Here is a 12,326-nt window from a genome sequence, read left to right as displayed (position 1 = left end):
CTATTGTGGAGAATTTGAGTTGGCCATACAAGCTGATCCCATCTTCCTATTTCATAACTCAACTTGTGAAACAGCAGGAGAAAGGTTCAGTAGGTTCCTCCTACCAACGTTCATGCAGATTGTACAGGACAAAATGTCTCCACAGAGCCAAGACATCATCTCCATTTAGCTCTACCTTGTATACCAGGCTCCTCAGTAAAGTGAAATTAACAAAAAAATATTTTAAAACCCCCTGAGAACAAAGCAGTGCTCTCAAGTTTGCACTGATCATGTATCTACAGGTTTGTAGGCCAAGCCACAAAACACAAGGCATGTAACTACGCTCCTCCTCCCATAAACAATTCTTTTCTCTAAACCACACTAAGTAGATCCACACGGTGCTTGTGGGAACCTCAATGCAGTACAATGATGAGGAAGGAAGGGCTGTCATTCCCTCTGTCCCACACAGAGCAGAAACCTCTCTAGGGATCAGCACATAGAGCACTGTGAAGCAACTTATGATTTATTCGGGGCTTTGAGGGAAAAAATAGCTGCTGCCCCATCTGCTCAAGTCTGAAAAAATTAAGTTACTGCTCCATGCACAACCTTTTTGAAAACAACCTTGTGGTGTATAAAAGTACGAACTGGTCCAGAAGCTTCTCATGATTAAAAGCCTAGGAGCCTACAGCATGCAACAGCCAAAAAGGAATGACTAGAGAAAAAATCGAAGGCAGCTTACACGATTTAGAAATTGCAAAGGCAAAGGAACAGTGTGAATCTCTTACAACCAATGCTGATAAAGTACCAATCTGGCATTAACATTTTACAGCCATGTCAATACTTGTGTCTAGGAGTCGGAAAAATCAGCATCAAAAGCTAAGTGGCCAGAAGGCAGGAGCTTAGGAGGGGGTGTGAAACATATCATTGTATAGATACAAGATAAACAGTCATCACTTCCAGAACTTCCACCTGAGGAAGCAATCTTTCATCATCTGTGGCCCCTCAAAGAGGGGACACAGCGTACATCTGAAGTACCACACCCCAGAGCAGAAGCAGGACATTACTTTAACTAAAAACTGGACATCCCAACCTTCTAGAGGTCTCTGACTAATTAACTAGTCATGTGATGCCAAATCAGATGGGTGGGAGCCTAACACGCCATTCTAAATTAATGGAAAACCTACCAGCACTGATATAGCAAAGAATGGTGTTTTGAAATTGCGTATATGCCACTGGTGGTATATATGACATACCTAACGTTACCCTAACAACAACAACAACCGCTTCCATAGAGGCTGGCAAACCAAAGAGAAGCCTCCCAAACGCCATGTAGGAATCACAGGCAAAATACACAATGCTTGTTTTCCAATATCAGCACTGAAACACTGGGAAAAAATGGGACCTTATTCCTTCCCTATACCATACTATCTACCCATTTTATTAAGCTCATAAATGGGAACAATGTAAACACTGATGTGATGTCAGATTTCTTGACTAAGAGTGCATTTGAAAAAAAGAAAACCAAACACGGCTAGCATTAAAAAAAAATAAAATGCAATTTGTGAAATAACTCAAGTACCAGACGAGAAAGCAGGCGGTCATATTAGTGCTGCAATTTCTGCTCCAAGCTGCCTTCTCTCGTTGTTTCCTTTCTCTTCACACCACATAGTGCAAACTGTGACCTGGCACAGGAGACAGCTGCTTGGCTCCTATCATGCTTCAAATCATTCCCATCTTAGACAGAGTCAACCTCCTGCACTGTATTCATCTCTAAGACACTGGCTAGGCAAAGAGAGCTAATGCTCCTCATGCCTTATTCAGAATTTGGTAAGAAATACAAGAAACATGTATTAGCACAGTCGTCAACGCACTGGCATCCAATCTGAGGGTTAGGCACATGCATAAAACCCAGAAAATATCTAAGGTCCATAAATTGTACACATTTAACAAGTCAGTACATTGTGAATAGCTCCTGTCACAGTTTATCAGTTCCTGTGTTCTCCGCAGTCTCTTGCTTGCTAGATTTCTGCTCGCTTCCCTACAGCTCTCTGTCCTTTTTCCCCTCTATTCTCACAGTAGTTTGCATCTCCCCTGCAATTCAGACATGACATTGACAATCAGCTTCCTGTTGCGCCTCTGCAACCAACTGTACACTGAGCATAGCCAGGGGAACGGCTAGTCCTCCCGACCTCAAAACACTTCTGATGCATACAGACAAACTACCCACTGCTATATTCAAGCAATATAAACAAATCCTTCATTACAGGACGACAGTGTGCAAGCTTTACTCTTCTAGCTAACCAACATTTCTCGTTTTTCAGACCAGAGGTTACAAGAGATGGTTATCAGCGTAACTGCAGATCACATCATGGTCAACTTCTCATATGCCAGTACACTTTCTACCTTCAAAGCACGAGTGGAAAATTTTTCAAAGGCTGGTGACTATATTACCTAACAGACCAAGGTACAAGCTCTGCTGGCCTTTTAACTACCCTAAACAGCTGGTGAGAACTCCAACTACATCAGAAACATGGAAGCATAATCTCTGGGAACAGAGTAAAGATCAGAAAGACTTGAAGCAACTGCCTCAGGCAGTGAACACAAACTGGACCCTCTGATGAGTGCACACCTTTTCCCACTGCATCTCTCTGGGGAACAGGGGATAAATATAACTGTCACCTGGACGTCACCAGCAGAGCCTCCTTCGTGGGTCTCTGTTGACCATGCGCTCAGCCAAAAACACAACACAAAACCACCCTGGGCACTCGCCCTTGGGTCCGCACCACTTCTACACAAAGTACCACCAGGGACCCGACAGAAATCGTATTCCATTTCAGCTTGCAACTGCTGAACGAGAAGTTTTATTTTGCAAAATAATTATTTTTGTGAATCTTTTCATTACACCTCTGTTACATAGATACTGTTTTTATGCAAATCATAACTGTTTTAGAAAAAAAAACATTAACAATCTTATTAAATAATTCAGGAATCATAAAATTGTGTGGCAGCAATCAAAATGCCTGTGACAATACAGTAAAGCTTCCTATAGTTCTATAGCTACCCTCTGTACTTCTTTATGCCCACAGAAACACTTACGAATGTACAGCCAAGAAAACTGTACCAGAAAGGGAGAAAACATACAAGAAACTTTTGCCTAGAACTCCTGTGTGGCATCTAATATAGAACAGAAACAATTATAAGGCAGGGAAGTAGGCTACTCGCAAAGAAAAAAAAAAAAAGAAAAAAGAAAAACTCATTCATAAGCAATGTAAGATGCCACACAGAAATTACTGGACTAATTGCGGTCCTATGGTCTTCTACTCTATAACAATTTCTAGACCCATGAGACAGGCTCCTTTGCAAATTCTGCCAGAGCACACAAAGAAATCGTTTGTTAGAGAGGATACTCCGGGTTTGCTTCAGGATAAGGAACTCTGAGTGGGTTGAATGACATGATACAGCAGTTTCTTGAGTATCTTCCTCTCTGCAAATAAATCTCCTACTCTGGAAGAATGCACCAAGGAAGGCAACAGGACCAGCGCTGTGAGCACTAGCAGATGTTTTTGACAGCAATACATAGAGAAACGTATAGCTAGGGTATTTTATAGCTTTTGGTTCACATCTTTAGCTATCTCAAAGCTGTCTCATGCATTTCATGCTCTCAATAGCACTGAAGATTGGACAAGTGAATGTCAAGCTCAATTAGCTGCTGTAGCATCCTCTCGGCAATGAAAAAACTCACCATTTCACCGAATCTGAGACAAGAGGAGGATTAACCATCAGTAAATACACCAAATACCTTCAAACAAAAAAAATCTTAAGAAATAAAAAAACACATTATTTTCCCTCCTTTCTCAGTCCTAAATTTCAACAATAATAGGCACAAAATTCTTCAAGAACTTTCACTATCAGTAATTAAGCCATTAGAACCCAAGTGCAGGAATTAAAACAGTGAGAAAAAGAAGACCTTGCAGCAGTGCACATTTGGGTAAATCACAACGACTTCTGACTTCCACATACTGCACATCTTGAAAATGCAAGTTAAAGCCTGAATCTGAAAGAATTGTTTCCTATATATTGCATAGTGTTGTGTGCAGACTGATCCAAATGGTAGAACTGTACATAAGCATCATCTTAATTATGCAGTGCCCATAGTTTCTTCAACAGCAGAGACCAGTTTTGACCTTTTAAAGGTGGCACTTATTTCTGCACAAATATCAAGAGACAAAATATTTTATTGATAATGGACAGCATACTGTTAGACACACAGCAGTGTTCTTGTGTTCTGCTTTCACAGGTGTTGGTGGTTGGTCAAAAAACAATAATACTCTTCACAAATAAAAAGCCTCAACCTTTTCTGAAAGGTGTCACTTTAAAATGCAGAACACAATTGCTCTGTGAAACCCACCTATCTCTCACAAAATCTTTTTAATCAAAACAAAACAGGCATATAGCTACAAGCTCTCATCACACAAAAACACCCACAGGAAAAAAAAGAAAAACAAGCAAAGAAGAAACTGCAGAATACCAAGCTCTAACACAAATGAGTTCTAAAAAAGAGATTTATGTCAGAACTACAAGTTAGTTTACAGCCTTTCTTTTTCCTTAGGGCAGACAAAACAAAGACTACAAAGCATTTTCATGAATAACTAGAAAATGTGGGTCAGTGTTATTCTTTAAGTTAAACAGATAACAGTTAGAAACGTGATTTGAAGTTAAGTTCAGTCACACATCTTCATTAAGAAGAACTCGATATCGTAATTACGTTTATCCAGTGGGTGATTCAGAGCAGGAGCTCTGTACTCAGCTGCTATGAATCACCCTCTAACAAAGCCGTGTTCACTCTACCCAGAGAGCCAGCCTCACTGAGCTATGGCTCACCCCTGTGAAATCCCCTTCAGTATCCAACTGCCTTGTTCAAAAGAAATTTACACTCACACAAGCACGTACTAATATGCTCTACAATAAATCACTTTTTTTTTTTTTTTACTTGGTTACACATGCTGTTGAATTCCTTTCAGTTTAGAACTGTAAGACAGTATTAAAAAGATCTTGCAAGTGTTTATCAACTCTTTATTTTGAAAATGCTCATTTTAAGAGGGTGTCAGTTATTGACATTTGAATTTAATTTCGGGGAGGGGGGAAATCCCTCTTTCACAGTGATATATCCTGATGGTGCTCAGGGTTAAGTAGCCCAGTAATCACTGTAGTTTAGAACTCAATATGATTTAAGTTGTAAGGCAAATGACAACCTTTTGTCCACAAAAGAGCAAAAGACTTAGGGTTCTTACCGGCACTGGAAAATGAAGGACCTTCAACAAAAAGAGCAAAGAATGGATACTTCCAGATGGCAAGGCATCACCTGCACAATTTAGGATCAGCAAACAAAAACCTAAAGAAAAATAATTTATTGTTATTTTCCCAGAATGTTTTCTTCTGCTTTGCCACCTTCAAAATAAATGCCTCTGGGCAAAGCAGAAGAGGAACACATCACTGTTAATGGAGCTTAACAAAAAAAGACTCTAGTAGATGGCACATTTTTCCTCTCTCATTCTGTTAGGCTATCAGCCCTTCTCTGATTTGAGAGCAGTGTGCTGAAATCAAGATTAGCAAAGTCTCTAAGTGGGAGACACTGCAAATGCGCTCAGTACTTGAGAAGGCTGGCTGCCAGTGCTCATAACTTGTAATGACAACTGCAGAACACCAAAACGTCCTACGAGAGATTCTGGGCTGGAGAATGTACTAGATCTGAGGGTACTCTATAGTTCAAAAAAGCACAAAGTTCTCGACTGCACATGACCATTTTATAAAAACAGCAGTGTTTTTATGATTTCAGATGACTCACAAACAAGTGCTTAGATTTGCTTTATATATTGATTCATAAACATGGAGTCAAATGAGTAACACTTTCCAGCTCATTTCCAGTTCCAATCCAGTTTAGGGCACAAGTGATTACACAACTGGTTCAGTAGGTCCAAAGCTGGTGACAAAGAAATGAATAGTTTAGATTGAACAGACTCATCCATGTGAAGATGCAAGTTCCCCCACCTCCTCCCAGAGCCCACAGAACACTTGCACCTCCAGGCCAGTGCTGCAGCTTTTCTAAATCTGGTTCACTAAACCTGGCTTACAGAAGTGAACAATTAGAAGCCATGGTCACACAGCAGTGCTCCTCTTCCAAGAAATCCATACGTATATGCGCGTGTACATGTGCACACACACAGTGTGAAGCTCGAAGGCTTGAGGCTGAGCTAAGTTCACCACTGAGCAGTAATTTAGGCAGGTGCAAACAAATCCACCTCCCTTGCAACATGGACAGATGTTTGCAAGAGTTAATGAACTGCCAATCAACTGGTCTGCAATCACTGCGCACCCTCAGTGGTCATACTACTAAAATTCATCTTTCTGAATACTAAAATAGATTGCAAGCAATAATAAAAAACTTGGTTCAGCGTGGGTTTTCATTACCTCTAAAGCAGTATTTGAAAGCACAAGTCTCAGGGAGGGGGACCATTAACTGCCAGCAGCACAGCAACTCCTATACCTGTGAGATGTCACTGAAGCATTGGTTCTTTTGGTCCTGTATCACATCACAATTACGCCCCATACTTTTGTTTTAAAACCTACTTTTGAAGCCAAGTTAATTATTGGGCATAACATAGAACACAAGGACTTGTTAAGGAACAAAATTACCTTCATACCATCATTTTTTGATAAAGAAATCTTATATCCATTTAATGAACTCAAGGTCATTTTCAGCCATTCTAAAGTTTATGAAGTCCTCTGTGATTTCCCTCTGATTGGCTTAAACTCCGGAAGACTTAAGGTGCATAGCTCTCACTGACTAGGTTTTTCCTCAGAATTCAGGATATCTGAATATGGCCCTTATTGTTGATGCATTCTCTACTCACTAGTGTGTCATAGATGTAAAAACACTGCAAAAACTCCCACTGGTTCCACCCAAAAGTTACTAAATGAATAAATATTTACTTGCATGTTAAAAAGAGAAACAAAACAGTGAGTCTTCATCTTGGCTCTGCAAAGATCATATCACAATTATTTAGTTACTTGAAACATTATTAATAGGACTACTTGTGATTTCTGTTTCTTGTGATCTCTTCTGTGTAGTCTACTTTCACATGCTGATGTTTCACTTCCCATTTACATTCTGTTAAATGCCTAATATGGTGAAACTATGCAAATTTACTTCTATTTAGTTCCCCAGTTCTGCTTTTTGTTGTGTGCATATTTAATTTTATATAAATGAGAACACATTTAGTAGAGTTAAATACCAAGACTAAACAATTAATTTTTCAGGAATTAATTGTTATGAGCCATTTGTGAAGCTACTTCCCACTCTGTTCCAGATACCAGTTTAAAGGCTTTGTTCTTTAAGATTAAAACAAACTCCGAAGCATGGATTGCAAGAGATTATGAACACACACAGTAGTGTCTAGCTAAGTGTACTTCGAAGACATGGTGCTGTGGTCCAACTTGGCGTTTGATTCCAAATATTACCACATGATAAATATCAACAGTATTTCATCACTAACATAATATAGTAAATATTATCTGAAACTAAAAGTGATCACTAAGAATATTCCTTATGATGAAGAAGGAAAAATTCAAGCATCTAACAAATGCAGTTTACCTTCAGCTATATCCAACACTCAAAAGCAAATCTATCAAGCTCTTGTAGGGAATGAAACACTGTGCATTTTAATCCGCTCTTGCTCCCCACTCTTTCAGGTAGTGAGACTCCTATTGCCTCATACTCCGGTGCCGAAAACTCAGGGTGTTATCAAAGGAGTTGCATGTTATACATCAGAATGCACAAATTCAGGTTCTCTGTGTGTATATCAAAACCCTCTGAGAAGCTCAACTGTGTTACAAAACAGAGAGTATCACTAGGGGAATGTGGCAGCAAGACGAGCAGAGTTTGAAGAAAGCAAGGACAGCCACCCTCCTGCTTGTCTTAGCCACTCAACAGCGAACCTGATACACGTTTAGAGGGGTGGGGAAACACTGAACACAAAACTAATAGCAAGCCTGAATAAAAGGCTTGGGCTTTCGGTTTAATGCTTACACTTCCTCTGAAACATTGAAATGACAGAAGCTTTACGATATCCCTGTTCTTTCTAGCCCTTATGTAAGAATTTAAGATTGGCAGTACAATAGCAATCAGTGCACAATTTACAATATAAAATGTATCTGGAAGTGATTGTGAGACCAAATTTTCTAATGTAAAATTAAACAATCACATTCCCAGGTTCTACTATAATCCTTTGCATTAATATCTATATTTATAGCAAGATTATTTTATCCCTTTTGTTAATTATTTTTTTCTTCAATATAATAAAAGCTGCAACGCAATATATATTGGTAGACTGTCTCCCTTAACGCTTCTTTACATGAAAGTTCTATAACCTTCTCGATCATCTGGTACATCCATCATTCAACAAGAAAAAGTGCATGGCTATCAAAGATTCTGTCATCTTAGAGCTGATAAATAATTCCTAGCATCACCAACAATTTTCAGTTATTTTTTTTAAAAACAAAATTCCCCTTCATCAAGTTTCTTTATGAAAGTTACTACATATCAAAAACAGGAAGAATAACTCAACAGGTATGCAACTACCAGGCTCTGCTCATGGAAGTTTGGTTGGGTTTTGGAAGGGTATTTTGAGGTTTGTTTGGGTGGGGTTTTGGGGTTTTTTTTCAGAAAAAAAAATGTAAAAATATCAAGTGTAATTTCTAAATAATTAGACTACATGGCATTTTTCAGCTTCATTAATGAAAAGGTTTCAGTAGATTAAAGAACTGTCTTTTCTACAGGCTCATTTCTGACAGAAGTAAAAGTTTTTTGTGGTGTCAGGGAACCCAGCAGTGAGAAACTGATTTCTATATTCTGAGAAGGAACAGAGCTATAGTAGTACTAGAGCTGTAACTTGCTCTAGGTACCCTTTTCAGTGCACTGCCACGTGCATTCCCCCCAGCCAACTTCGCACGAAGAGTAGCAACAGCTATGACCCCGTGTGATAGCAGCACTGGCAGAGCATAGAAGTTCTTGGGGAATAAGCTTCCTCCATGAAGTGAGCAATCTGTGTGGCACATCTCTAACACAGGTGAACGACTTCTTACCCTTAGTATCGTAGATGCTATGGTGAATAAAACCACTGTAATCAGATTAAGAATAATTCTATATTCAACATGATCAAACTGCAAAGCAATTCCTGACACTGAGATGAACCACGAGATGAACCATCAAGACGGAAAGAATAAAATACAAGTCTCTTAACTTTGTGTAGCATCTGAAACCGCAAGACTAAAGAGGAACCTGACAAAGGCTGGACTGAAAATGATACCTTCTCTGACATTTTCACAGGCAAGGCATGGACAGACTGAGGAGAGGAGGCAGCAGATGCATTCTGAAGAATGTATTTATCCTCCCACTAACACTGAATTACGAGACCACTATTTCAATCAGTTTCTGGCAATATGCACCTAAAAGCTCTCTCTTGCTCTGATAAATGAGAATGAGCTCCTTCTTCCAGAGTAAACCACCAGAGAGGCTTTCTTTTGACAACCACTTCACTACATCAGAAGAACTTTCTGTTTCAGACCATGTTGCCTCACCTCCAAACAACAGTAGTAGTACTATACACAGCACATAAACCTGGCCACGTAGAAGAGCACCAGAGCAGCAGCATTTGTAGTTAAGAAAGCCATTCTTGAAATACGCTGAAAAATCAGAAATCAAAAAAGTGACTCTTCAAAAGCAAAGGCTTTTCATTTTTCACACAAACAACAGCGGTTTGACCATGACAGAAATTTTTCACAACCACACTTGACAGCAAAAGAGTGATTTACCAAGGGGTGCAAGTCTTGAGGAAAGACTCGAAAAATATTTGCCTTAACTTTTTTCAAATTCTCCCCCATGATAAGTCAGAAAGTAAACAAAGCCCCTCTATAATCCTATTTTACTTCTCACAAGTAAATCACAGGAAAAAAAAGTACCTCACAGAACAACAGAAAATTAAACAACACTTACACCACTTCATTTGCCACTACGCCCCAAGAGATCTTTTTTCAGGTTAAGTGGGGCTGTTAATCACTAAAATGTAGAAGCTGGAGCTGAAAGTTTCAGGAATGCTGCAATTTCTGAAGACTCCTTCCGACATAAGGGGTCTAACCAACCCACACTGCCTGATTTCAAGGAAAACCACCATTACATAGGTAGAAACCATTTATTACTCCACATACAGAGCTAAAAAACACAGTAAAAGTAGTATGCTACTTTCCTGGCCAACAAGCCCCAATTAAATTAACAATGAAGCAGCAACTTCTGGCATCAAGAGGGTGGAAAATTTTCATAATAATTGGTATATATTAGGTCTGGCTCTTTCGAGTTTTATCAGTATAGCACATGCAGCCTGCATCTCTCATTCTCATGAGCCAATAACCCCAGAAGATCAGTCTCAAGCAGTGATATACCAGTATTTTAAAAATTGGCAAGTAGTGATGGGAAGACAAAAGGAGACATCAAATGCTGAACACCTCTTTAAATCCTGTAGTTGCATGCAATAAAAGTGGACAAGTTATCAAAGTACAAATATAAATATAAGAATACAGCGACATGATTTGCAAAATTCACATCAAAAAGGAAGTAACCCAAGTACACTAAAATGATTAGCTGCAGTAACAGACTACAGCAAGAATTGCTCTGCCTTCTCATAAAATTTACCTAGAAGTTAACTGGAACAGGAATATTAACTTGGAGAAAACAGCTATAAATAGAAGCGGGTTAATCATTCAAATTTCTATTCCCATGACAACAATACACTAAAGATTCTAAATTTTTAATCTTTTAAAATGATGCTTTAAAAATACTTTAGCTGCTGTACTACAGTCCGCTTACACCTACCTTTTATGAATAATTTCTCCCCTTTTTTTTTTTTAAATACAATAAAGGAGATTTTCTTTCAACAAAGGAATTTTCACAGATACTAGGCAAAGTGAGGCTGTCATCAGCTAGGATGTTTGTAAGTGGCCACTGAAATGGATTTTTTTAAATGGAGCCACTTAAAAATACATTTGCATTTTCTCCATCCTAATACAAAGCACATAAAACCTATTTGCTATTCATTTCAACTACCATAGCTGCTACAAGTATTTTTCAATGAAGCATCTGCATTTACCCTAAAGTAGCATCTCACATACTTTAAGGTCCACGACAGCTGACATAAGTTCAAAGACAAATACAAGAAAAGTTTACCAAGCAGAGACACTAAAGAAAGAAAAAGCAACTGCCTCATCGCCAACACACAGATGAAAACATACCGTGATAACCAAACTTCTGTGAGCTCAAACAGCAGCCGTGTGACACACTTGGAAACAGAATCTATGACAAATCCCCAGCCAGTGCTTTACCCACATATTTCTCACCCAAGTAAATTAATGTTGAAGCTTTCAAGTTAAACAAAATGGAATCAAGGAAAAAATACAGAGAAGTTCATTATTTAACAAGTGGAAATAGATAAGGACTTGTCATTTTGTGCAAACCGAATATAAAGCAAGTTGTAATCCAGCGCATTTGCAGTGACAGAAATTATGAAAGCACCCAATATACGCATTCGATTTCCAAAGATACAGAGCTGCTGCAAATCTTGATGAAACTACTACAAATTCAGATGAGAAATGATGAGGAAAAGGCTTGATTGTGGTCTTAACATTACTTCTAACTTTTTAAGTTACATCTTCACATTCTTGCAAATCTTGTTTTTAGTGAAGAATTCAATTTCTACTAAATAACCTCTCCTTTTTATGCAGTACTTTTTCTGCTGTTCTTCATCACTGTAGCTCTTCGTATGCCAGATTTATTTACAGCCCCCAAAGGAAGTAGAAATTACTACAGTTATCAAAACAGACTGCCGCACAAAAATAAACAATTCTTAAGTACTTGTGTTAGCTGAACTCTAAGAACTTAGGCAGAATCACACTGAGTATTAAAAAATGGCACCCTAACACTTACAGCAACAATTCAGTAAAGAAAAATGCCTTTATTATTACTCAGGTAAAAAATAAAGTTAGATCACTACGTTGAGCTTACTACAACTTTCAACATAGCCAGAAATCATTTAATTCAAGTGTAAATAAACTTTTTTAATAAAAAAATATTACTTCCTTATATTACAACCACTAGTAGTAGATGTAAAACAGTACTTCTGAAGTGCTGGAGAAGTAAAACTGGCCTAGGATGAAGACTCACCATGTTCTGTTCAATACACATCTTAATAGTGGTATCTCTTTCTCTTCAAATAACATTTGAAATTTTGCAATAGTTTATA

The 12,326-nt window shown here is 38.5% G+C and overlaps 1 protein-coding gene across 4 annotated transcripts in view; it reads right to left on the bottom strand.

Moving 5' to 3' along the window:
• PIK3CB (phosphatidylinositol-4,5-bisphosphate 3-kinase catalytic subunit beta) overlaps window positions 1-12,326 on the bottom strand; it is a 138,843-nt gene that overhangs the window by 59,793 nt on the left and 66,724 nt on the right. For 2 of the 4 annotated variants that reach the window (XM_068406030.1, XM_068406033.1), the window contains exon 5: window positions 5,271-5,371. The exons of the other annotated variants lie outside the window; for them this stretch is intronic. The gene's annotated coding sequence lies outside the window, so the exon portion shown is untranslated. The remainder of the gene's footprint in view (window positions 1-5,270; window positions 5,372-12,326) is intronic. 4 annotated transcript variants of the gene reach the window in all.

This window comes from Nyctibius grandis, chromosome 8 (genome assembly GCF_013368605.1).
Source record: "Nyctibius grandis isolate bNycGra1 chromosome 8, bNycGra1.pri, whole genome shotgun sequence".
Lineage (NCBI taxonomy): Eukaryota > Metazoa > Chordata > Aves > Nyctibiiformes > Nyctibiidae > Nyctibius > Nyctibius grandis.
This window is presented reverse-complemented; position numbering and strand designations above follow the sequence as displayed.